We start from the raw sequence: 26,220 nt of genomic DNA, 5'->3' as shown, positions 1-26,220 counted from the left end.
AAATGGGCTGCATTGACGCTACATTATTTGTTCACCCAGCCCGGCAAATTGACTATAAATTCTAGAAAACATGAGTTAAATAGGTTTCTCTCTCTCCCAAAAAAGGGTTAAATATGCTCCGCATTTTTGCAGGCTAACATGTGGGCAAATAGGTCAAAGCCAACGCAAGGCATTGTCAACTTAGTCAACAAATGATTCTGACATCCACAACCATTGGATTTATATCCGACGGCTGGCATGCATCTTCATTCTCTCGTCTTCTTCCCCCAGCGTCGCCGGGACCGCCTAATCCGGTCTCCGATGGCTAGCGGCTCTGCTTAGCACCCATCGCTGCTAAGCGTTACCCCACCGCCGGCCAGGCTATCCCTCCATCCCTCCACACCTCCTGTTATTCTCCACCGACTACAACCCCACACCGCACCAGATCCAGTTAACCCTCGTACTCCTCTCCATCTGTGACTCCACATCCGCGTCTTCCCATCTCCGGCTCATTACCGTCCGGGGCCTCGCCGTCGTCTACCGCCTTGGCGCGCTCGGCACTGCATAGTTAATGTGGTCAACAAACAAGATTCATCGGAGGAGGATAATACGTGGAGAGGCTGACAGTGGGGACACACCCGTTCATGGATGCACGCATGCAACTAGCTCCTTATTAGGATGGAAAAATATTATTCCTCCCCTTGACATCTTGGACCCACCAGCTACATCTTTGCACACAAGGTAGTGCATCCTTATTACGTGGAAAAAATGTTTTCTCTCCCGGACAACTGGGGCCCAGCAGCTAAATCTTCGCATGCAAGGAAGTGCCTTCTTATTATGGGCAAAAAAATTATTCCTCCCCCTGACAGCTAGGACCCACTAGCTAGATCTTCGCACACCAGGAGTCTGACATGTGGGCCATCAGGTCGCCTACATAACAGAAGGCATGATAACCCACAAGTATAGCGGATTGCAACAGTCATCTACGCAAGTTCCGATATACACAAGTTGATGGTCAACAATGAACTGGTGAACTTGATGCTGAAGTTCCAAAACCTCTCTGTGCATTTCGGTCTGACCGATCCATCCTTTTCGGTCACACTGAGTTCACTGAGTTGATCTAGGTTTTCAATCTCGGTGCAACCGATTTGATCTTTTCGGTCACATCGAGTTGCAGTAACCGCTTGCGATTCTGCATCTCGGTGCCACCAAGTTGTTCCATTCGGTCACACCGATAGGGTCGGGATATATATACATATATATATATATATATATATATATATATATATATACCGACGGGTTGAATTTTGGAAATTTCTCCAAAACTCTTCATCCCGCGCGTGTCCTGCTCTGCCGTCTCGGGTCTCCAGATCGTCTCCTTGTCGCCAGCGACCTCCTGCCGCTGATCTCCATCGCCGTCAACGGGATTCTGCCCCGCCGTTGTCGCTGTAGCGAACTCCCGCCAAACTAGGGTATGAGTTCGACCTTATGTGCTAATTCCATATTCCGATTCTTAGCACATTGCTTTGCCATGACTCGCACCAAGTATGAAATCAATCTATCCAGAGAAAACTCCCTTTACGTTAGGTTTGATTCGAAAATTTAGGGTTAGGTCTCCGTTGAACTCATCTCGGACCGACCGAGTACTAGAAATCGGTCTCACCGATTTGGCTTAGGCCATTGCACATGCGGTTTTCGGTTTGACCAAAAATTGCAAATCGGTGCGACCGAATTTGATTCTCTGTGAACCCTAGCAATCTCGGAGCCACCAAACTGTGACTCGGTCTGACCGAGTTCACTAGTTCAGACTCCAACAGTTGCTTCGGTATCACCAAGTTTATTAAATCGGTAGCTCTGAAATTCTTTCTGTGGAGAACTAAAACTAAGTTTTTGACTCATTTGTTTTGCAAAAACTCTGCACTTTGTGATGCTTATCCATTCTACCTCATCTACATCTATTCACATGGTTTTCCGTCAGTGTGCTTGCCAAGATGTCTGACCAAAGTGATAGCCAAAACAGATATGAAGAGCAAATGCAATTGAGTGAGGGCACTAGTCCCTCAGGCAGCTATTATGAGGGTAGCTAGAGCACTCCTAGTAACTTTTTAGCGTGTGCCAAGGAGTCAGAGGTCAGCTGCAATGCCAGTACCAGATACAAGAGCTACTTCATGTGCACCAGCAACGACTTCAGTACCACCTCCAACACCTACTCCACTAGCTCCAACATAATCCACTGATGCCTTCGTCCTTGGAGTTTGTCAGATGTGGGGTTCCGGCAAACCCTTAAGGTTCGAACACTGGGGTGCGCGTGAAGTCTTTCCCTCTTACTGATCTACGCTCTAGCTCGGTAAGATCTTGCGGACGAACTCGACGAACTCACAACACAGAAAGACACGGGGTTTATACTGGTTCGGTCCACCGTTGTGGTGTAATACCCTACTCTAGTGTGGTGGTGGATTGGCTGTTGGGCTGATGATGAACAGTACAAGGAGAAGAACAACCTCCTGAGGTTGTTCTTGTGCGTATGAACTTGTGATGTGTAGATTCCCTCAAGCTAAGATGAGATCCCCCTCAAGCTAAGATGAGATGCCCCTACTATGGTGGTGGCTAGTCCTATTTATAGAGGCCCTGGTCCTCTTCCCAAATATTGAGCGGGAAGGGAGCCAACAATGGCGGGCTAATTTGAAGGGGGACAACTTGTACAAGCTATCCTGACGAAAGGTAGTCTGCGCCTGTGAAAGGCTCTGGGGTGACGCCGTCTTGGGATCCACGATGACCTCCGCCTTGCCATCCGCCTGGTTTTGGTCTTGTTGCACCGAAATGGCAACCTTTGCCTGAGGCCTCGGTGCTCTACGGCGGGGCTTGCCCCCCTTGCACCAAAGAGGAAACAAGGACGCTGCGCGCGCTGGCGCTCGCCTGGTGCCCGCCTGGTGTCGATCGTCATGGCTCATGTCATGAGAGTCTCATGCGGTTCGCCCCACCTTGATATCTCTGCTCCTCGTGAGCCTACCTAGCAAGGCCACTCCAGAGGAGGTCTTGCATCGTCCGCCTCATGAGGCTTGGCCCCTCGCGAGGGTCTTGGATGCTTTATTGGTGAAGATGGGCCAAACGGCCTACTGCTTGGCCACGCCGCGGGCCGCAGGCAGGCAAGTCTGAGGACCCCCGTTCTCAGAACGCCTACAGTAGCCCCCGGGGCCAAGGTGCGCTGGGGCTTGGCTTCACGGCGAAGCCAAGGGTCAAGTTTGGAGCACCGTGGGCCCCCAAAAGCCTGCGGCCTCGGTCGACGCATGGCGGTTGATTGGACGTGGGCGTCTCCGCTTCCCCACGCTGCCTTGATGACTACATGACTTGACAAGTCCCTGCGACATGCAAGGGAATCCATCATTACCTGCGATCGTGGGAGGTGCCAGTTGGCCTTCTCTTGCTATAAATGAGGGAGGGCGGAGCCCCCGTCGCCCATCTCTTCCTCGCTTGCTTGCTTCTTCTTTGCTTCATTGCTTGCAGTGCCTCCGATGGCGCCACGTAGGAAGTTCTTTGGTGCCGAGAAGGGGAAGGCCCCTCGTGAGGGCCCCGGTTCCCCGACGCCCAAGCGCGGTCGCGGCCGTCCACGCAAGCACGCTGCGACCCCCGCCGTGGCCCACCGTCGAGGCGGTGCCACGGCACGTGGAGGGGACCATGCCAACCATGGCGGTCCAGCTGATGAGGGGAGGCGCACGATGGTGGCGCGGCCTCCCCGCCCGCGCTTCCATTCAGCGGAGGTGTCGCCGGAGTTCGTTGTCTGGTCGGAGAATCCGGCCGGCAACTGGCTCCAGCTTCCGCGCTTTCTTGTCGATGAACTGCCAGCCCCTGGTCCAGGAGGGCTCTGGTTGCAGGCGGATGGTTGCTGTAGCAAGGCCTCCTGGGTCGCGGTCGAGACTTCCGCCATGGGTAACATAGCCCTGGCCCGCGGCTGGCAGACGTTCGCCCACGCGCGTGGCCTGGGTAGGCGATGCATGCTCCACTTCAAATATGACGGCGGCTTGACCCTCCATGTGGGGGTGTTCGGGGAAGATGGTCGCTGCACCGGGTGCTGCCCTGAGACGAACGACGGTGAGGAGGTGCTCGGCCTTGGTGACGGTCGCGACGAGGATGAGGGCGAGCCTGCCCTCGGTGGCGACCGCGGCTCTTCCAGATATGGCGGCTCTTCCTCTGGTGACAGCTCTAGCAGCAGTGGCAACGACCAGCCGCCGCGCCCACTTCGAAGGAGGCAGCGGGTCATCTCGTCGACGCGCCTCTGTGAAGCGCGAGGAGGGGTCTGGCTAGGCTCGGGGCGTCGCTAAGGGCCTGCCTCCACGGATTGCTGAAATGCCGCTTTGTTTAGCTTTTTCCTTTTTCCTTGCATCAGAAAATGAAACCAGTATGGGCCCAGAGGGGCGTGTATCGAACTGTGGTTCTTGGTTAATGCAATGTGCGTGCTATTCCCATGCCGTGTTGTTATTTTGCGCAAAAGATAACTTAACTTGGCGCGTTTAGGACGCCCTTTCCTTCACGAGATGTCTGCGTTTGCTCAGAAACTATAAAAAATTGTTAGGGGGTGTGCTAGAGGATTTGCCGTTTACCCAAACCTTGACTTGGCGCTTTGTATCACGGTACCCGAGGGGCACGGATTAGAAGAGATGTGCCAGCTTTCAGGCTCGAATGAGGGTGACTCGTGAGAAGGCAGAGAGAAGAAAAATTCTCGCGAGGGCACCTACCTAGCCCCCTCGCGAGGTGTGCGAGAGAGAGATCATGAGAAAACCAGAGCCGAAAAACACGGTAAAAGGCGAAGGAACCAAATCAGCAAGGAATGCCAAGGGCGAAATTGATTAAGGAGAAGCGAGCCAACTTCGGAAAGCAAATGAAAATCCACGTCCATCACCTAATCTAGTCTTCAAGTCTTATCACCAGCGCGGAGCTAAGTGCTGTCCACTAGGCGTGGGAGGGAGCCCCAGGGCCTGAGGCCGGAGCTCCTGAGACTCCGAGGCGTGTACAACCCCAACTCATTATTACGTGAGAGTGTCACGGGCGGCGATTCTTCACAGGCACCGGGCCTTCTTCACAAGCTCTGGTCCTTGCTTCACAGGCTCTGGGCCTTGCTTCGCAGGCTCTGGGCCTTGCTTCACGGGTAGAACCTCCGGAGGTGCTGGATGTTCCAGGCGTTTTGGATAGGTGTCCCTTGTTGCGTCTCCAGGCGCACCGTGCCAGGCCTGGAGATGTGGACGACCCTGAACGGGCCCTACCACATTGGTGAAAGCTTGTGCAACCCTTCCCTGGAGAGGACCCGCCTCAGGACCAGGTCACCTGTCTCGAGCGTCCTGGGGCGAATGTTGCGGCAGTGGTAACGCCGCAGCGCTTGCTGGTACCTTGCCGCCCTTAATGCAGCTTCACGATGATGTTCCTCCCCCAACATGAGATCCATCCCTCGCATGGTGTCCTGCTGCGTTTCGTTGAACGCCAGAACCCGCATGGAGCGATGCTTGACCTCGTGAGGGAGGACTGCTTCAGCTCCATAGACGAGGAAGAACGGAGTCTCGCCCGTTGGCTTGGTAGCAGTGGTGCGGATGGACCACAACACGGACTAGAGCTCGTCGTGCCAGCCCCTGCCGCAGGCCTCCAGCTTCTTATTGAAGGTCCTGGTCTTGAGGCCCCTTAGGACCTCAGCGTTGGCGTGCTCAGCCTGACCATTGGTCCTGGGGTGGGCCACCGAAGCGTAGCATATCTGCGTTCGAAGGTTAGCACAGTAGGTTTTAAAGAGGTTACTAGTAAACTGCGAGCCATTATCTGTGATGATAGGGTTGGGGACCTCGAAGTGGCTCACGAGGCCCTTGATGAACTTGACAGCAGAGCCGGCAAGAATGGTTCGGACGGCTTCCACTTCCGCCCATTTGGTGAACTTGTCGATGGTGACGTAGAGATAACGGTAGCCCCCTGGCGCTCGTGGGAACGGGCCTAGGATGTCTAGCCCCCAGACCGCGAACGACCACGTGAGCGGGATGGTTTGGAGGCCCTGAGTAGGCTGATGGATTTGCTTGGCGTGGAATTGGCAAGCTTCACAGGATTTCACCAGCTCGGCTGCATCGTTGAGTGTTGTGGGCCAATAGAATCCGCTGCGGAAGGCCTTGCCGACGAGGGTCCGTGATGATGAGTGATGTCCATAGTCCCCGCCATGTATGTCAGTCAGCAGCTCCCTCCCTTGATCGCTGGAGATGCAGCGCAACGTGACATCGATCGGTCGTTTCCTGTACAACTCACCGTCTTGAATGCAGTATGTCGTGGCCTGTCGGGCCACGCGCTCCGCGTCCTCTTCCTTCTCCGGCAGTGTCCCGTGCATCAGGTACTCCTTAAACTCCTTGGTCCAGCACTCCTCCTGGGGCTCGAGCGCCAAGAGTAGCCAAGCTCCTGAGGTCGGGCCGCAAGCTGGTGCTGCCGTGGCCGGGGGCTATAGGAGCTCCTCCCGAGGCTGAGTCGTTCTTGAAAGAGGTGGCGTAGCTGACGGCTTGAAGAGCCGCTCTTCGAAGACGCCGGGCTCTTGTGGTTTCCGCTTGGATGCTCTCTTGGCGATGTCGTCGGCTTCCTTGTTGGTGCCCCAGGGCACGTGCTGCAGCTCCAAGCCTGAGAACTGCTTTTCCATCTTGCGCACCTCCGCCAGGTAGGCCTCCATGTGCTCGTCCTTTGGCTCGTACACTTTGTTGGAGAAGTTGACGAGGAGCTGCGAGTCACCCTTGACGGTAAGGCGCCTCACCCCCAGAGCCATCGCAGCCTTCAGGCCGGCTATGAGGCCTTCGTTTTCTGCAATATTGTTGGAGACCTTCTCGCCGTGCTGGAAGCAGAGTTGCACGACTTAGTAAAGCTTGTCCTGAGTGGGCGAGATGAGCATTGCTCTAGCCCCCGCGCCCTGGTGCGCAAAGGCGCCATCAAAATACATGACCCAGCCGTCTGGTGCCTCACTTCCTGGGGAGGTGGACCGGTCTTCTCATTCCTCAAGAGCCAGGGCATCTGTCCATTCCGCCACAAAATCGGCGAGCGGGGCTCCCTTGATGACCCTGGTGGTGCTGAACTCCAGCTAGAATGCTTGCAGCTTGATGTTCCATTCAGCGACCCTTCCGGCTGAGTTTGGGCTCCTGAGTACCCTCTCCAATGGGTAAGATGAGACGACCTTGATGGGGTGCCCCTGAAAGTAGTGTCGCAGCTTGCACGAGGCCACCAAGAGTGCGAGCAAGAGCTTTTGTGGCATGGGGTAGCGTGCCCTTGCGTCTCGCAGTACGGTGCTGACGAAGTATACCGGGTGCTCGACGAGGGCTGGCACACTGTTGAGGCTCAGGTCTTGCGGAGATTGTGGCATATCTTGAGGTGGAGGGTTTCCTGAGACTTGGCCATCCTCAGGAGTTTCCGTGATGCTGCCCTGCCGAGCTTGATCTTCCGCCGCTGATGGCTCTGGTGTGCCTTCCTGACCCTGCACTACATCAGCTCTGACTTTGCGCGACACACCGTTGTCTCTGTGCTCCTCCCGAACAGCCACCAGCGCCGCGCTGGCGGAGTACGGGGTGGCGGCAGGTAGAGTACCAAAGGCTCGAGAGGCCGCGGCGCCACCATCACCGGGAGGCTAGTGAGGTATTTCTTGAGGTCTTGGAAGGCCTGGTCGGCCTCCAGGGTCCACTCGAAGGGGCCTTTCTTCTTCATGAGCTTAAAGAAGGGTAAGGCGCGCTCGCCTAGCTTAGAGATGAAACGCCCTAACGTGGTCACTCGTCCTGCCAGCTTTTGCATCTCCTTGAGGTTTTGTGGTGGGCTCATGTATTCGATGGCCTTGATCTCCTCCGGGTTTGCCTCGATCCCTCTGTGGGATACGAGAAACCCCAGCAGCTTGCTAGAGGGGACACCAAACACACACTTCTCCAGGTTAAGCCTCAAGTTCACCCGGCGCAAACTCTCAAAGGTCTCCTCCAAGTCTTGAATCAACGTCCTCACCTTGCAAGATTTGACCACTATGTCATCAACGTAGGCCTCCGTGTTCCTGCCGAGCCGCTGCCCCAAGGCGATGTGCATCAGCCGCTGAAAGGTTGCGTCCGCGTTGCGAAGGCCGAAAGGCATGGAGGTGTAGCAGTACACCCCACATGGTGTCAAGAAGGCCTTCTTCTCCACATCCTCCACCGCCATCTTGATCTGATGGTATCCAGAGAATGTATCCAGGAAACATAACAAATCGCACTCGGCGGTGGAGTCGACGATTTGATCGATGCGCGGAAGGGGGAACGGATCTTGGGGCCAGGCTTTGTTGAGGTTGGTGAAGTCGACGCACATCTGTTCCTTCCCACCTTTCTTCGATACTACGACAGGATTCACCAGCCATTAGGGGTATCAAACTTCTCGGATGGTACCTGCCGCCTCCAGCTTGCGTGTCTCTTGGACGATGAAGGCCTGCTTCTCAGTGGACTATCGTCTTGCTTGCTGCTTCACGGGGCGTACGTTGGAGCATACCCTTAGATGATGATATATTACCTCTCTCGGGACCCCTACCAGCTGATTGGGCTCCCACGCGAATATCTCCTTGTTCGCGCGCAAAAACCTCACCAAAGATTCTTCTTGTCATGGGCCAAGGTCGGTTCCTATGGTGAAGGTGGCTCCTGAAGACCCGTCCTCATTGACCGGCACCTGCTTGGTCTCCGCCTTGTCTTGGATGAACAACTGCCTCTTCTTGGTGGGCGTGATCTCCTTGGCCTCGGGTGCACCGGCGCCGGCTGGCTGTGCCGCTGCCGCAGTCTTGAAGGCGAGCCTGAGCGCCGTCACGACCTCCTTAGTGCCCCCCTTGATGGTGAGGACACCCTTGCTCCCTAGCATCTTCATGAGGTTGTAGGCTGGGTGAGTCGCTGCCATGAACTGAGCGAGAGCCGGGTACCCGAGGATGGCGTTGTATGGGAGACCGATGCGGGTGATGTCAAAGTTCACCAGCTCGGTGCGATAGTTGTCTCGCATGCCAAAGGTGATAGGGAGGCGGATCTGCCCCAGAGGGTGAGCAGCTCCACCACCCACTCCTGTGAAGGGCTCGCTGAGGCCGAGCCGTTCGAGCGGCACATGAAGGAAGGCTGAAGGCTTCCACGGAGAGCAAGTTGAGGCCGGCGCCGCCGTCGATGAGGATCTTGGTGATGGCCACGTTGCAGATGGTGGGAGCGCAGAGCATCGGGAGCATCCTGGAGCCGGCGGTGGAGCTGGGGTGGTCTTCTAAGTCGAAGGTGAGGTCGGCCTCCGGCGCAGCCCTCGGGCGCTTGCAGGCTGCCCCAATCTGATGGAAGAAAGGCTTGACGTGGCGATCTAAAGGAGGTGCTTGGGAGCCACCCAGTAGTGCTGCGATTGTGTGGTGTGCCGGCTCCGCATAGCGCGCAGTGAAGAGGTCGCAGAGTTCCCCCCAGGACGTCACCATAAATCCCGGGAGGTTGAGCAGCCAGGCGCGTGGCTCACCGGCGAGCGTCAGGGGGAACAAGTTTGCCATGATCTTGTCGTCACCTCCGGCTTCGAGGACGGCCTCCTCGTATGCTAGCAGGAACAACGCCGAGTCTGCCGCGCCATTGTAACGCGGGGGCATCTCTGGCCTGAACTTGGCCGTCCACTGCACTTGCTACAGAGCGGGGGCTAGGGCTCGGTACCCAGACTCCCTGCTGCTAGTGTTGGCCCAGAGGTTGGTGGTGGGGCACCTGCCATGGGAGCGTAGTGCGGCAGTGCGGGGCACTGGTTGGTGGAGAGAAGCCCCGGCGCACCCCTACCTGGCGTGCCAAATGTCGGATGTGGGGTTCCGGCAAACCCTTAAGGTTCGAACACTGGGTGCGCACGAAGTCTTTCCCTCCTACCGATCTACGCTCTAGCTCGCTAAGATCTTGCGGACGAACTCGACGAACTCACAACACAGAAAGACACGGGGTTTATACTGGTTCGGGCCACCGTTGTGGTGTAATACCCTACTCCAGTGTGGTGGTGGATTGCCTCTTGGGCTGATGATGAACAGTACAAGGAGAAGAACAGCCTCCTGAGGTTGTTCTTGTGCGTATGAACTTGTGGTGTGTAGATTCCCTCAAGCTAAGATGAGATCTCCCTCAAGCTCCAATGAGCCCCCTCAAGCTAAGATGAGATGCCCCTACTATGGTGGTGGCTAGTCCTATTTATAGAGGCCCTGGTCCTCTTCCCAAATATTGAGCGGGAAGGGAGCCAACAATGGCGGGCTAATTTGAAGGGGGACAACTAGTACAAGCTATCCTAACAAAAGGTAGTCTGCGAATATGAAAGGCTCTGGGGTGATGCCGTCTTGGGCTCCACGATTACGTCCGCCTTGCCGCCCGCCTGGTCTTGGTCTTGTTTCACTGAAATGGCAACATTTTCCTAAGGCCTCGGTACTCCGCGGCTGCGCTTGCCTCCCTTGCACCAAAGAGGAAACAAGGATGCTGCGCACGCTGGCGCCCGCCTGGCGCCCGCCTGGTGTCGATCGTCATGGCTCACGTCACGAGAGTCTCGTGAGGTTCGCCCTGCCTTGATATCTCCGCTCCTCGTGAGCCTGCCTAGCCACACAACAAAAAAAGACACATCCGTGACATTTTGGGACGAACGAATTTTTTTCTGTCATACATATGACACTTCTATGATGATAATTGTAACAAAACCCGGTATCATCGTAGATGTGGTGGGCTCCTACTTCTATGACAAAAAATCATGACAAAAAGTGGGCTTTTCGTCCTGGGCGGGCCGGAGACGCAGCTGCATGCCATTCTTTGGGCCGTCCATGACGGAAAAAACCATGGTAGAAGCGAGGGCGAGGAAAATTTTGAGTTCCCGATTACGGTGGGAGGTCGGGGGCCGAGCGATGCGCGTTTCTCTCGTTCACGTACGCGCGTGTGTGCGAGGCATTGGCTCTAATTGAACCCGAGCGAGGCGTTGGGCTCTAACTGAACCCGAGCGATTGCATTGCAGGCTAAGCATTACTGAACCCGAGCGATCGATCGATGGCTGTTAACTGAACCCGATCGAGCAATTCCTTCGCTACTGCTGCTAACTGAAGCCGATCGATGCTGCCTCTGGGATGAACAGTGAGCGTTGCGGGGGGGTTTGGATGAACAGTGAGCGGTGGCGTTGCCTCTGGATGAACAGGACCCCGTGGTGTGGTGGAGGGCTAGATGAACAGTAGACGGTGGAGGGGTGGTTGAACAGGCCGTGGTGTGGAGGGCTGGATGAACACTAGACGGTGGAGGGGTGGTTGAACAGTAGCCGGTGGAGTAGCGCGCGGTGGAGGCTAGATGAACAGGAGCCCGTGGAGGCTGGTGGAGGCCGACGGTAGCCCGTGGAGGCTAGAGGAGATCGACGGTGGAGATGAACAGTATCCCATGGAGTCCCATTTTGTGGTACGCCACACCCCTCCCGATGAACAGGACCCCCGTTTCGACCGTAGGGCTCCAACACAAGTCCGTTTCGTCCGTTTTGGGGTACGCCACACCCCTCCGGACCAACAGGACCCCCGTTTCGACCGTAGGAGGTCCGTTTTGTCCGTTTTGCGGTACGCCAGACCCCTCCCGATGAACAGGATCCCGTTTCGAACGTGGCCAGTCGAACACAAGGCCGTTTCCTCCGTTCTACGGTACGCCAGGCCTCGTTTCCATCTCCTGTTCCGTCCAAGCCCTCCCGATGAACACGACCACGCATTCCGTTCTGACCCAGCCGGTTGCCTCCCATGCGTTCCGTTGCCTCCCGATGAACACGACGCATTCCGTTACCTCCCCATGAACACGACGACAACATTGTTTCTCCGTTCCGACCCAGCCATGTCAACAAGCCCTGGCCGTACGTATGCGCGAGTAGGCGTTCGACACCCCGCCCATATGTACACATATGTGGCCGTATTTTCTTTTTTTTGCAGAGCCATATTTTATTTCTTGCACCCTGGCCGCTCTACGTACGTGTACATGCTACGTGCGTGCCTCTACTACGACACTTGCGCGCCTCTACATCCACCAGTATATATGTACGTACACGTTCGCGACCAGAATGACAACGCTACCTACGCTTCGACCAGGTGGGTCCCGACTGTCAGGCACTTCCTTGCGTGCGAAGATGTAGCTGGTGGGTCCCAGAAGTTAGGGGGGCGAATCATTTTGTTTTTTTGCCTGGACGCACTTCCTTGCGTGTGAAGGTGTAGCTGGTGGGTCCCAGCAGTCAGGGGGGAAATGTTTTTTCGTGAAATACGGTGGCCCGTCCGGTGGGTCCCCACTGTCAGGTGGAGGAATAATTATTTTGCGCGTAATAAGGAGGCACTTCCTTGCTGCGGCCGTGGACCCAGCTGTCAGCGTCTCCACGCACAGTACTCTTCCGATGGAAGTCGGTCGTTGACCACATTGACCACGCCGCGCCGAGAGCACCACGGCGGTGGACGACGGCGAGGCCTAGGAAGGGGACGACACGAAGGCAGGGAAGACTTGGCAGTTGTTTCCCACGCGGAGGGGAGTACGATTGTACGAGGGTTTACTGGTTCGTCTGCCGTCGCCGGAGAATAACAACAGGTGTGGGTGAGTAGAGGGATGGCTAGGCCGCGGGGAGGAGGGAGCAGGCAGTCCCGCCGGCGCTTGTTTGAGCGGCTGGAGCAGGAAGAGCAGAGATTGAAGAAGCACGACGGCCGTTGGATGGACATCCAACAGACAGTGCTTGTGCGTCAACCTTTTTTTAGAAAATCCTCAAATATGTGGAAAACAGCATACAACCCATCTGCCATTATTTCTAATAATTTACAGCCAATTTGCTAATTCTTAAGGTTTTTTTGGAGCCCATATTCTTTTTGTTAGCATTACATCCCATATTGTGGCCATGGTTAAAAAATTATATGAAATTTTGCATCTTTCGGTGCGGTCCGAACTGTTTTTAATCCCGAAATTTCGACTCACATTCAAACTGATTTTAAAAATAAATGTATATCAATATAAAATCCAACAAATTCTCCACGCATAAAAATTAATGTAATTTAAAATCTTGAAATGAAAAAAAGATATTTGAAACTAATTGCCAGTTTTATGTGTTTTAAAAATGTACAACCCATTTCTCATTAATGATGGGCCATTTTCTCGGCAGCCAAATGAAAGCTCTCGTCGTCTTGAAAGATTTGCAATCCAACAGGCCTAACAAAGCGACTTACTTGGCAAATCACAAAAAACTGGGCTGTGGCCGTGGACCCAGCTGTCAGCCTCTCCACGTAAAGTACTCTTCCGATGGAAGTCGTTCCTTGACCACGTTGACCACGCCACGCGGAGAGCACCATGGCGGTTGGCGGCGGCGAGGCCTAGGAAGGGGACGACGGGGAGCCGGAGAAGATGTGGCAGTGGAATCCCGCGCGAGAGGAGTACGAGGGTTCACTGGTTCGGCTGCGGTGGAGGCTGCCATTGCCGTAGGGCCTGGCTAGCGGTGGGAATAGTAGGGGGCGGTGAGGCCTCTGCGGTAGCACAGCCGGCCACGGGAGGCAGGAGCATGCGGCACGACCGGCGCTGCTTTGGGCAGCTGGAGCAAGAAGACCAGAGGTTGAAGAAGCACTACGGCCGTTGGATGGACATCGTACGGTCACTGGAGCTAGAATCGTTCATATTGACTAAGTTGACAAAGCCCTCCGTCCCCGTCAACTTAGTAGGCCCACAAGTCAGCCTCCCACCAAGGTGGGTCCTGGCTAGCCGGGGGAGTATTCATTTTTTTGTGCGTAATAAGGAGGCACTTCCGGTGGGTCCGAGCTGACAGCGGGGGGAACGTTTTTTTCGCGAAATACGGTGGCCCGTCCGGTGGGTCCTAGCAGTCAGGGGGAAACGATTTTTTCACAAAATACTGGTGGCCCGTCCGGTGGGTCCCCGCTGTCAGGTGGAGGAATAATTATTGTCCGCGTAATAAGGAGGCACTTCCTTGCGACTGTCGTGGACCCAGCTGTCAGCCTCTCCACGTACAGTACTCTTCCGATGGAAGTTGGTCGTTGATCACATTGACCACGCCGCACCAAGAGCACCACAGTGGTGGACAACGGCGAGGCCTAGGAAGGGGACTACGCGGAGCCGGGTAAGACACGGCAGTGGATGCCCACATGGAGAGGAGTATGAGCGTTCACTGGTTCGGCTGCGATGTGAGGTTGCCATCGCCGCAGAATAACAGGGGGTGTGGGTGAGTGGAGGGATGGCCTGGCCAGTGGTGGGAGTAGTATGGGGGCGGTGAGGCCTCCGCGGTAGCACAACCGGCCACGGGAGGCAGGAGCAGGCGGCTGGAGCAAGAAGACCATAGGTTGAAGAAGCACTATGGCCGTTGGATGCACATCATACGGTCACTGGAGTATTGACTAAGTTGACAAAACCCTCCGTCCCCGTCAACTTAGTAGGACCACAAGTCAGCCCAAAAATATGGTGGGTCCCAGCTAGCAGGGGGGTATTCATCTTTTGGGCGTCATAAGGAGGCACTTCCTTACGTGCGAAGATATAGCTGGTTGGTCTGACCTGTCAGCTGGGGGAACATTTTTTCGTGAAATACAGAGGCCCTTCCTATGGATCCTAGCCGTCAGGTGGAGGAATAATTATTTTGCGTGTAATAAGGAGGCATTTCCTTACGCGCGGCCGTGGACCCAGCCGTCAGCCTCTCCATGTACAGTCCACTTCCGATGGATGTCGTTCATTGACCACATTGACCAGGCCGCGCCGAGAGCACTAGGGCGGTGGATGACGGCGAGACCTAGGAAGGGAACGACACGGAGCCAGGGAATACTCGGCAGTTGTTTCCCACGCGGAGGAGTACGAGGGTTTACTGGTTCGTCTGCCGTCGCCGGAGAATAAAAGCATGTGTGGGTGAGTAGAGGGATGGCTAGGCCAGCGATGGGAGCATGGTGGGGCCGTGAGGCCTGCGCGGCAGCATAGCCGGCCGCGGGAGGAGGGAGCAGGCAGTCCCACCGGCTCTTGGTTGAGCGGCTGGAGCATGAAGGCAGAGATTGAAGAAGCACGACGGCCGTTGGATGGACATCCACGGTCACTGCTCTCGTGTGTTGACTAAGTTGACAGGGCGTTGCGTGTGCGTCAACCTTTTTTTATGAAAGCATACGCATCAACCTGTAGTAGGCGCACAAGTCAGCCTCAAATCTATGGAAAACAGCATACAACCCATCTGCCATTATTTCTAATAATGTACAACCCATTTGCTAATTCTTAAAAAAAATTGGAGCCCATCTTCTTTTTCTTAGCATTACACCCCATATTGTGGCCACGGTTAAAAAGTATACGAAATTTTGCATATTTCGGTGCGGTCAACTATTTTTAATCCAGAAATATCGATTCACATTCAAACTATTTTTGAAAAATAATTTATATAAATATAAAATCCAAATAATTGTCCACGCATAAAAATCAATGGAATTTAAGATCTTGTATTGAAAAAAAATTGAAACTAATTCCCGGTTTGATGTGTTTTAAAAATGTACAGCCCATTTCTGGGCAAACCGAATGAAATTCTCCCCATCTTGAAAGATTTGCAGCCCAGCAGGGTCGATAAAGCAAGTAGGCCTTGTTTGGGTATTTCTTAAAAAAATAGAACTGGGCTAGCCATTTTCAGCAAGAAAAAAACACAACTGGGCTCATGATGTGGTAAACATTAATAAAACCCTGGCTAGACGGGACATAGCCCCCGCACAGCCCCATTGTTACCCTGATCTGTCGCTAAAATTAGTATAAATAACAACTGCTTGTTCCTCAAAAAAAAGCTGCGCGACTTGCTGGGTCCCTCGTGTCAGCCGCTCGTAGTGCAATTCTCTCGTTTATTGACTACGTTGACAATGGCGTGAGCCCCAGATGTCCAACCATTAGGAGGAACCATATTTTTGGGCTTGTACTATAGAGGCACTTGCTTGCATACTGCCATGACGCTGGTGGGTCCCTACTGTCATCCTCTCCATGTACACTCATCTCCTTTTTCCTCTCGGTTGTTGACGACAGTGACAATGCAAGAGGGTGGCGCACCACGCACGGCGAGTGAACCAAGGCCGCAAGGCGGAGGACGACGGCGAGGCCTCGGACGGAACGAACAGGAGCCATTGAAGATGCGCTGGTCCAGTCGCAGGCGGAGGGGAGTACGAGGGTTGACTGGTTCGGGCGCGGGTGCGTGTTGGGGCTGACGTCGCCGGAGAATAACGGGACGTGAGGGGGAATTGAGGGAGGGACTGGCCGACGTTGGAGGGTACGTATGGTAGGGCAGCGGAGGCGCAGCCAGCCATGGGAGGCGGGAGCAGGCGGAGCCGACGGGGTGGTTTGGTTTGGGCGGCTGGAGGAAGAAGAAGACAAGAGATAGAAGATACACGACAGATGTTGGATGTCAATCCAACGGCTGGTAGGCAGAATCGTTTGTTGACTGGCTAGTAAGTCGACACCACCTTGGATAGGCTATTTCCTCGCGGGTCCCAAATGTCAGAATCCAAATCTGCCACGGTCATGCAGCCTTTCCTATGAAAATTTACAGCCCATTTGATGTGCTAGTTCGAAATAAGTTTGTGGGTGCTGGCGGGGGATAATCACTTGGCTTCTGTAATGCACAGTGAGCTCAAGCAGCCGGCGAGAGTGATGTATTTCCCTTGGTTGGGATTTGTTTCAATATTTCACTCTAAATTAAACGAATGGCAAACCATTTGCCTTGTTTCAAAGAAAATATGACAGTCACAGCCGAGTTGAAAAGGGCAGGAACATCTAACTCCAGCTTACAAACTGTACAAAAGCACGAGGGTTAATTGTTCATCAGGTTTACAAAAAAACCAGATTGAAAAGGGCAACAACATCTAACTCCAGCACTGTTTTCGGCAGTCACAGTCAAATGGATCGGTCAGGTCCATAGAATGAACATCCTGGGTCGTAAAATTTACTGGATTACGACCATAATATGTTGTAAATAGAAGCCCGGCACGTTTAGAAGCTCTTTTGCCCACCTGAAACTCCTTTTTTTGCTCTTCTACATACCCATCCGTCAATTCAGTAAATATATGGGCTTTTGAATCGATTTTACTATTTACTAGTGTGGATGGGCTGTTTTGTATTGGGCCCAGAGAAACAATTACTACTAGTACAGTGGGGACACTCTACAGCTACCCAGAAAAACAATTACTACTAGTACAGTGGAGACGCTCTACCGCTTCTGGCTCCTCCTAGGTCATTGAAACGTCTCCCTCTACTGAATGCTGTTATACTTTTGTTCACCGACATGTGGGCCATGCAGCGCGCGGGCCCAAATGCCATCCACCAAATTAGAAGGCAGTATGCAGGCAGACAGTCACCCCGGTCGTAGCACGGCAGTAACGAGCCGTCGTATCACAAAACCCCACCTCCCCGCAGTCTAAGTTTGACAGACGAAGCAACCATCATTTCACTCTTCGCTGAATCCCCTTCTCCCTCACCGTCTTCAAGAAAGGCAACACTCGCATCTGCCACTGTTCTTCTCTCCAAACAAAGGGATGGTAAGCGGATCCGTGATGTTGGTATATTTTCATTCAGAGAAAAAAAGAACTTTTGCAAAGCAGTAACCGATCCTCACTCTCTTTTTTTGTTTCATTGTGATTGCGATTGTGTTTTCCTTTCAGTGATCTCCTAGTATTCATTAGTTTCATGATGGACCAAGGAGAACCAGGCAAAGATCTGCCGATATTGCAGCAGACGCGGGAGGCTGATCCCCACGAGACAGAGAGCTCCAAGAAGATGGAGGCAACCACCGAGCCGACCCCAGATATGCTCACGGCCACTACTGAGATGGTCAACGCCCTGTTTGAGGTTACAACCCCCGTGGCACTGCAGGAGCAGTTTTCCCCCTTCGAGGATGTGTCCCCCCCCCCTGAGCTGCCCAAGGTGATTTCCTTCTTTGCCGATCTCGATTGTGGTTTTTCATCTAAGTATGTGGTGATTTTTTTAGAAAAGGAAGTATGTGGTGATTAATAATGCAAAATTTTATTAGCTTCGATGCCATGCTATACATAGTGGTTTAAATAACTTGTGTTTCTTATACTGAAAAGTAATTCAGAATTTGTTTCTGTTTCAATTAGAGCCCTGATGCAGACAAGGATTGTGTGGTTGTACATATCACTCGCTATGAGGCGGACGACCTGAATATACGCACTGGGAAAGCAGAGTTCTTAGGCTGTTGGATCCTGGAAGCCATTTGCGGTTATACCAATGAAGAGTTGTATTCCAGCCTCACCGTTGTCAGGCGTGTTGTCCAGGGTGTACTGAAGCACAAGAAGTTCAAAGCTACTCCTTCGTTTGTGAGGCATACTGTTCTTGTCAAGCTTACGCAGGAAGATGATGTGGCATGCCTCCACAAACAAGTTTATCAGTGGCAAGGCCACAAGGTTGTCTTCATGAAGGTTCACAGGATTGAGCTGCTGCGGGACGTCTCGATGATGTTCATGGCAAGGTTCGTCTTGTGTCTAGCCAAAATTAGATCGAGGCATGAAATAGTTGCCCCAGCTAGTGTTTAATAGTAGTTTGGATTATGTCTAATTATCCGAACCTTGCCTGACCCCTCTGGGGCTAGTACTCTATTTGAATCTGTCTATGGGAACTTCTGCTACTTTTGTGTGCCCGTGAATCATGTGAGAACCATCATAATTGTTGCCGAAACAGATGCGTCCTCACTAGTTTTTTCATGAATATGGCATGGTAAGACATAAGTTGTCACGGTTTATCATACGAGCAGTGTGTGTTTTGATGAAATAGAGCACTCGTTCAAGAACCGTTCGCTGACGTATACATAAGTACTTGTAAACACTGTTGGTGCTACCCCACTTGTAAGCAGTTGTGCAAAACACGTCATATTGGCTCAGCTCGCTTCAACACTAGGCTATCGACCAGCTAACAATCAACAATCTGCTATCTGCCATATAAGAAACTATGTATCTTGTTACAGTGGTTCATGCAGTCAATTGAGGCCAAAATGTAATAAATTCCAAACGTCACACGCTAGTCCAGCGCTCATGTGGAACAATCACATTAAACTCGTCTTCATAAAAAACTTGAAAAGCATAAGTTAAGAAATTTTATACATCTCAATGATTCATAGAACATAACAAACATATACTAGTTGACAACAAAAGACAAAGTCGTGAGAAGGTTTACAAATCGGGAAAAAACAAGCAAGGCTTCTCTGAGCAAAGGGCCTCCCAGCAGGCTTAAATTTCCTGGAGTTCACTCTGGTTTTTTCTTGTTGCCACCATTCAGGGTTAGGTTCTCTCATTCCAGAATAACCAATTATAATTGTGGTCTCAGCTGGAATGCTGAACTGAACCATGCAGTGTACTGACCAGCTAAAATGCTTGTGCATTACACTAAATTTAAGCACCGCTATTTGCAGAAATAAGCAGACCACAATGCCTCTTGTCCGCGCACCTGTCCAAAAAACCACCGTGCAGTCGTGCCAACTAGTCCTAGGTCCATGGATGAACTGGTAGAAAGTGCACTCCAGACTAGGATGCAGTTGTTTCCGCTCGTCCCTGCACTACAATCAGGAAGTAAAATGTACAAATCAGCTTCTTTTAGATTGCGTTGGTCATTCTACCTTAGTTATGACCAATGTAGGGATACCTTGAGGACGGGAGGTTATACGACGACAACGAGGGATGGCCATCTCATTTTGCACAATTGTACTAAAACTGAGGTGTGTGCTTTTGATTGCGCAGATAGAAACGATACGGAGACAGACATCCCGAAACGATATGGAGACAGATATCCCTGTTTGCGCAAATACGAAATACGGTTATTTAAACAGTGACAGATATTACTACTTTCTCCCGTTTCCTCTTAGAACCAAGTCCTAGATTCATGCTACAACTTTCCCACTTTCTTCCCTATTTGAACCAACGCTTTGAGTCGACTATATGAACTAGCTTTACTTCTAATAATAGTAGAAGTCTAGGTGGCTTTGGAACAGCGGACAAAAGTAGAAAAGGATCCACACGAAGGGAGCTAGGGTAGTAGAGCAAGGCAGGTTTGGAAGGAATATATACCTGAGGGTCGTCGGCATGTGGCAAAGACGGCGTCGGGAGGCCGCATCTTGGCCACATACCACAGGGAGGAAGAAGGGGGCGGAGGCCCTCCCGAGCAGGCGCTCTCTCGGAGAGAACGACACGACCGCCGATCGGGACACGCGGGCAGCCGTTGGTCTCCTCCCTCGCCGCCGACGACAGCGTGAACGATGCACCTACACCCCTGCCCCGGTCGAGGTTGTCCGGCCGAATTTGCGACTAGCCGTGAGCTGAGAGAGAGTGTGGCCACCTATGTGTTGCTTAGATTTGGAGAGCAAGAGAGAGTGAATGAGAGGAACCCTAGTAAAGCAAGCGCTAAGGCTCCTGCTTTTATATATAGTGGAGTGATTTTGTTGTACCAGCTTGTAGGATCGAAAGTATGTCTAGAGGGGGGTGATTAGACTACTTGACCAAATAAAAATCTAGCCTTTTCCCAATTTTAGTTCTTGGCAGATTTTAGCTATCTTAGCACAAGTCAAGCAATCTCCACACAGTTCAAGCAAGCATGCAAAAGAGTATATGAGCAGCGGAAAGTAAAGCATGCAACTTGCAAGAATGTAAAGGAAAGGGTTTAGAGGATTCAAACACAATTGGAGACACGAATGTTTTTGTCGTGGTTCTGATAGGTGGTGCTATCGTACATCCACGTTGATGGAGACTTCAACCCACGAAGGGTAATGGTTGCGCGAGTCCTCAGAGGGCTCCACCGAGGAAGGGTCCACGAAGAAGCAACCTTGTCTATTCCATCACGGCCGTCGCCCACGAAGGACTTGCCTCACTAGCGGTAGATCTTCATGAAGTAGGCGATCTCCTTACCCTTACAAACTCCTTGGTTCAACTCCACAATCTTGTCGGAGGCTCCCAAGTGACACCTAGCCAATCTAGGAGACACCACTCTCCAAGAAGTAACAAATGGTGTGTTGATGATGAACTCCTTGCTCTTGTGCTTCAAATGATAGTCTCCCCAACACTCAACTCTCTCTCACAGGATTTGGATTTGGTGGAAAGAAGATTTGAGTGGAAAGCAACTTGGGGAAGGCTAGAGATCAAGATTCATATGCTTGGAATGGAATATCTTGACCTCAACACAAGTGTAGGTGGTTCTCTCTCAGAAAATGTGTATTGGAAGTGTAGGTATGTTCTGATGGCTCTCTCCACGAATGAAGAGTGGGTGGAGGGGTATATATAGCCTCCACACAAAATCTAACCGTTACACACAATTTGCCAAACTCGGTGGGACCGAATGGTTAAACTCGGTCGGACCAATTCAGCAAACCTAGTGACCGTTAGGATTTTCGGTGGGACTGAGATGCAACTCGGTAGGACCGATATGGTTAGGGTCAGGGCATAACGTAATCTCGGTGTGACCGATTACACAAACTCGGTGGGACCAATTTTGGTAATAAGCTAACCAGAGAGTTGGTCAGGTAAACTCGGTGGGACCGATTCGCTCATCTCAGTGAGACCGAAATGTTACAAAAGGGAAACAAAGAGTTTACATTGCAATCTCGGTAAGACCAAAACGTTAAGAAGGGAAACAGAGAGATTACAATTCCATCTCGGTGAGACCAAGATCCCTATCGGTGACACCGATTTGCCTAGGGTTTGTGGCAGTGGCTATGACATTTGAAACTCGGTGGCGTCGGATAGAAAGAATCGGTGGGGCCGAGTTTGACTTTTGGTTTAGGTCATATGTGGATGTGGGAAGGTAGTTAAGGATTTTGGAGCATATCACTAAGCATTTTGAGCAAGCAAGCCATTAAGCAACACCTCATCCCTCCTTGATAGTATTGGCTTTTCCTATAGACTCAATGTGATCTTGGATCACTAAAATATAAAATGTAGAGTCTTGAGCTTCAAGCTTGAGCCAAACTTTTTGTCCTTAGAATTTTGAGGGATCCACTTTCCTCATCCATGCCATGCCATTCATTGAGCTTTTCCTGAAATATTAATCTTGGAATAATGTTAGCTCAATGAGCTATATGTTGTTAGGAATTTCCAAAACCACCCAGGGATAGTTGCACTTTCAATCTCCCCCTTTTTGGTAATTGATGACAACATATAGATCAAAGCTTCGACAAATGATAATAAGAGTGAAACATATTGTCGCTTTGAGAAGTATGTGAAAAGCAAGAGCTCCCTCTAAATTTGTGCATATCTTAAGATTTGCTTTGGACTACAAATGCACAATGAGTTAGGATCATGGGTTACTCTTCCATGTCACATACTTCTTGGTGAAGCGCTCAAAATAATAAAGATTGAATACATGCACTCGTCACCAAGCAAAGTGAATGATCATATAAGGATAAGTAAGATAATATCATCTAACAAGCATAATTGTAGCTTATGATCAACCACATGATCATCAATGTCTCACAGATAATAGCATAGTATCTCAAGCAATCAAAAGTAAACAAAGTTCAACCACCAAAGCAAGAGAGAATAAAAAGCAACGCTCTCTCTCGAAGCCTATGATCTATACATGTTTGTCCCCCTTTGGCAACAAGTTACCAAAAAGTTCATAGAAAATGCATAGCACTAAAATGTCTCTCAAGCTAGGTCTTCAGGTGGTGGTGTCCGGATAACTCCACGAACGAAGGCTTCAGTCGAAGTAGATGGAGCTGATGGAGTTGGTGCTAGAGCTGGTTGCGCTGAAGCTGTAGCTGGTGCAGATGCAGTGGCTCTAGTGTCTGGTACCGGTACTGCAGTTGACCTCTAAGCTCTACGCAGTCTAGCAAATGCATCAGTGGTTGTCTTGCCCTTCCTCTCCCGCATATCATCTTGAAGTTGCTCCACAATAGACTGAATCTCAGTTACCTTCACATCCAAGTCATAGAATTTTTGCTCCATGATTCTTTCCAAGCTCTCCTGGTTTTGAGTCAGGGTGGCCAGTCCCTTCTCAATCCTCAGAGTGGATGCAATCAGGTAGCCAAACTGATCTTGCTTGCTCTTCAGGAGATACTGAGATGCTTCTTCAGTAGTTGGCATCCTTGCAGCCTTTTCAGCTTTTGCCTTCTCCTTCTTGGCTTGTGTGTGCACAGAAGATGGTTCATCCTCATTCATAACCACAATGTTTTCCTCGAAGTCTGGATAGATAGGCATGTGCTCCTTGTCCAGCAGATATGTACTAGTGCCCATCTTGGAGTTGATTAGCTCCTGGATCTGTGGGGCATACCCACAACTCCTCTTCTGATCTGCAGCTATCCTCTTGATAGTTTCAACTATTAGGCTCATGATTTGAACTTCTGTGGGACATCAAAGATGTGAAACAAGTTAATTACATGGCCTCTGATCATCTTGTGATCACCTGACTTTGGCAAGAGAGTGTGCCTTAGGATCCAGTTGATCGTTGGCAGTCCTGACAGAAGAAAATGGACTGACCCAAACTTGAAAGTCTTAAGAGCTTTGTCTGGGATCTCTTTGTACATCTGTGACATAGAATTGTGATCTATCTTTTTCTTGGCATGAACATCCAAGTCATCTTCACTTTCCTTTGGGGCATTCATGAGATTGGCCCATTCCTCAATAGTTGATTGGTATCTCGTTCCTTCAGACATCCAAACTATTCTGCCATCTGGATAGAAATGTGTTGTGGAGTAGAATTGCATAATGAGCTCATCATTCCAGTTTGTGAGGTTCTGCCCAACAAAGTCTGCAACTCCACATGCACTGAAGCTGTCATACACTCCAGGATAGTGTTCTTCATTCTCCTTCATGTAGGTCCAGTCGACCCACCTCATATCACACACTATAGGCTTCTTGTCCAACAAGATTGTCTCATAGAAATCCTGTTGTTCCTTTGTGTGGAACCTGTAATCAACAGCAGTCCTTCTCCTGGTGGCATATGGATCTGACTCTCTCCATAGCCTCAACCTTGAGTCTCTCCTGATCTTCATGTTCTGAGCCACAGGATGAGCATCATTGTGGTCTGGAATCTTGGGTTTGAGCTTCCTCAGGACTTGTCCTTCATCATCTTCATCAGCAGCAACTTCAGGCACTAGGGCCTTATTCTTCTCAGTAGCTGGTATACTCCTGGTATTCCTCTTAGGTGCACTCTTGGGCTTGGAGGCTGCTTTGGGTGCTTCTTTGGGCTTTGATGTTGCAGCCCCTGACTTTATAGCATCACCCATCAGCTTTTGTGCCTTGGGTGCTGGTGCAACAACCTCTTCTTCTTCTTCCATCGTGGAAGCCTTTCCAATCACTCTGGCCATGGTCTTCTCGACCCTTTCCTTCCTTTTCTTTCCTTCTGTAGCAGGCTCTTTGGGTTTGGATTCCAAAGATGCTTGAGTGGTGGCTCTGGCTTTTGACATGGGTTGTCTTCCTGCTGGCCTTTTGATCTTCATCCCTAGCTTAACTGCAGCTGAGCTGTACTCCTTCTTGAGAACTTTCTTATTTGATGTGGCATCATCCTCTGTGGCCACATAGTCTTCATCCTCAGACTCTGAAGTTTTCTTCTTCCTTGTTCTGGTGGCAGCTTTGGGCAAGTTGATGGGAGTGCTCCTGCTTCCATCATCTGAGCTGCTAGAGGGACTAGTGCCCTCACTCATGTGAACCTGCTCCTCTTCCTTGTTCTGACTGTCACTCTAATCAAACATGATGCAAACACTGACAGCTGACCCTATGAATAGATTATAGATGAGGTAGAGTTGATGAGCATCACAAAATACAGAGGTTTTTGCAAAAGAATGAATCAAAAACTTAGTTTTAGTTTTCCTCAGAAAGCATTTCGGATCAACCGATTTGTAAACTCGGTGATACCGAAGCAGCTGTTGGACCCAAAACTAGTGAACTCGGTCAGACCGAGTCACAGTTCGGTGGCACCGAGACTGCTAGGGTTTCACAAAGTCCTGAACTCGGTCACACCGATTTTCAATTCTCGGTCAGACTGAGAATCTCATGTGCAATGGCCTGAGCCGAATCGGTGGTACCGAGTTCCACAACTCGGATGGTCTGAGATGGTTTCGGCGGAAACCTAACCCTAAATTTTCAATTCAACTCTAATCTACGGAGTGTTTTGACTGGATAAGATCGTTTCAATCGTGGCAAGATTCATGGCAAACACAATGTGCTAGGAATCGGATTGAGGATAGCACAATGATCAAGTTCATACCCTAGTTCGGCGATGAACTTGCTACGACGGCAACAACGGGAATGATTTCCGTTGATGGCGGCGGAGACCAGTGGTAGGAGGCAACTGGCGACGAGGAGGACGATCCGGAGACCCTGGAGGCAGAGCGGGCTAAGCGCAGGCGAAAAGACTTCGGAGAAATTTCCAAAAGTTTTGCCCGTGGATATATATAGCTCAACCCTGTCGATGTGACCAAGTGGAACAACTCGGTGGCACCGAAATTCATAACTGCAAGCAGTTACTGAAACTCGGTGTGACCGAAAGGTTCAAGTCGGTTGCACCGAGATTGAAAACCTAGATCGACTTAGTGATCTCGGTATGACCGAAATGGATGATTCGGTCAGACCGAAACGCACAAAGAAGTTTTGGAAGTTTAAGTCTATGACGAATCGGGGACTCCGAGTGCTCCTCACACAGAGTGGTTTGAATCTGACTTGATCAAATTTTGTGATGTAGCATGAATAGAGTTTGAGACGAGAAAAGCATAGATAGCTAGAGAGGGTTCTTAGGCATTCTTGTCCATCCACTTGGCAAAAGAAAAGAAAACCAATCAATCAAAACAACAAGTGGATGTCCTCGAATGAGTAAAATATGCAATCAACATGCTCACACAATAAAATGGCAATTGGAATATGTGGCAAAGCATGCACAACCAATTCTATCATCTATCAAACAATTTGCGATGACTAGGTCATCTATATATGAGTATATTGACTTAGGAGTCAAATGAGAACATTTGATCATAGGTCATACTCATCGTTTAAGCACAAGTGGGGTTACCACTTTTACATAAAGCATTGTTGTGTTCACACCATTAGAGTTTCTTTAGCTCAATTCTTAGAGTAAAGCTCCCCCTAGATGTGAGATCCCCCCTAAGAGGGATGAACTAACCTTGGGTTTTGTCGATGATGACTTCATGTAGATGTTGAAGATGTGGATGCTCAATGTTGATGTAGATCATTTGGAGCTATCCATTGGAGTGAGTTGCACTTTCAATACCTACACGGGTCAGTCCCACAAGGAACAAACAAAGATATCCATAGATATAAAGTGATGCACACACAATATG

This window comes from Triticum dicoccoides, chromosome 4A, assembly GCF_002162155.2.
Source record: "Triticum dicoccoides isolate Atlit2015 ecotype Zavitan chromosome 4A, WEW_v2.0, whole genome shotgun sequence".
Taxonomy (NCBI): Eukaryota; Viridiplantae; Streptophyta; class Magnoliopsida; order Poales; family Poaceae; genus Triticum; species Triticum dicoccoides.
This window is presented reverse-complemented; position numbering follows the sequence as displayed.